The sequence below is a fragment of the Rhipicephalus microplus genome, chromosome 8, assembly GCF_043290135.1.
Source record: "Rhipicephalus microplus isolate Deutch F79 chromosome 8, USDA_Rmic, whole genome shotgun sequence".
NCBI lineage: Eukaryota > Metazoa > Arthropoda > Arachnida > Ixodida > Ixodidae > Rhipicephalus > Rhipicephalus microplus.
In genome coordinates this window covers 106,020,385-106,021,527 of record NC_134707.1, presented here as the reverse complement: position 1 = coordinate 106,021,527, position 1,143 = coordinate 106,020,385, and the positions used below count along the sequence as shown (strand labels likewise).

Sequence of the window (1,143 nt, the reverse complement as noted above, 5' to 3'; positions counted from 1 at the left end):
TCCTTTTTATTATTTAATGTTCAAGAAATTAACAGCCTTGTTCACTCTGGACTGTTCTTCATAGATGCCTGTTATATTACGCCTGCAAAAAAATGTTCGTTTAGAACAAGCTTCATTAAAGATAAGATTAAAAAGCCATCGTTTTGTACTGAACAAGAATAGGCTTAATTGCCACGGTGACAATCATGCCGGAAAACGTTGTCGTGAACTAGCAACTTTTCACCACATTTACGTTAGAACCTTCTTCCTCCTTTGTGAAAATCGGCAAAGCAACCTAAAACACGTGAACTATGAAAATTTTTGAAAATAAAACGGAACAAAATACTGAAAAAAAAAAAAAACGTGCGTCGGCCGGGAATCGAACCCGGGTCAACTGCTTGGAAGGCAGCTATGCTAACCACTATACCACCGACGCCCAACAGTAGCGAGAGCTCTCAATGAAGTTTTTCACCGAGCCAATCCATTCACCTAGACGAGAGCAGCTGCCAGACGAGGAGTGACCAGGTCGTTGACCGTGCGGAACCGGCTCCGCTAAACATACACACGTACAAGTGGCGGGCTTTTTAATATGAATAAGCGCTTCGCGTTCGATCATTCATTACACTTGTATTATAGGTTTATTTGTACAGAATGTGTATTGAGTGCAGTTAGAGGTTCAAAATTTGAAAGGATTTATCGCTTTGATTCAATTGCTGGACTTTAGCTCATTAATGAAGAGCGTCAAAGTCTGAGCACTCTGTTTTCACTTATAAACTCTCTGAGTTTCTTCGCTGACCACACACACACACACACATATAAATATATATATATATATATATATATATATATATATATATATATATATATATATATATATATATATATATATATATATATATATATATATATATATATATATATATATATATATATATATAGGCAGGCCTGGGGGCGAAAATAGACATAGCGTTATAAGTCAAGTAGAACTTCCGTGAGAACAGTTACTACGGAAGCGTTGATTTCCACAGTTTAGACCAAAGTCTGGCCGAAACAGTCACACTAATTATAAACGCTTCGCTTGTTATCATTTTCACGGAGCACCTACATGACTATATGCCCACGGCAAGTTATCTATTCACCCACTTTTCTTTCTTCACATTTAAA

The 1,143-nt window shown here is 36.7% G+C and overlaps 1 non-coding gene across 1 annotated transcript; it reads right to left on the bottom strand.

The window, feature by feature from the left end:
- Window positions 1-343: 343 nt before the first annotated feature.
- Window positions 344-415, bottom strand: TRNAG-UCC (transfer RNA glycine (anticodon UCC)). Its single transcript has one exon. It is a non-coding gene; the product is annotated as a tRNA-Gly (tRNA).
- Window positions 416-1,143: the final 728 nt, after the last annotated feature.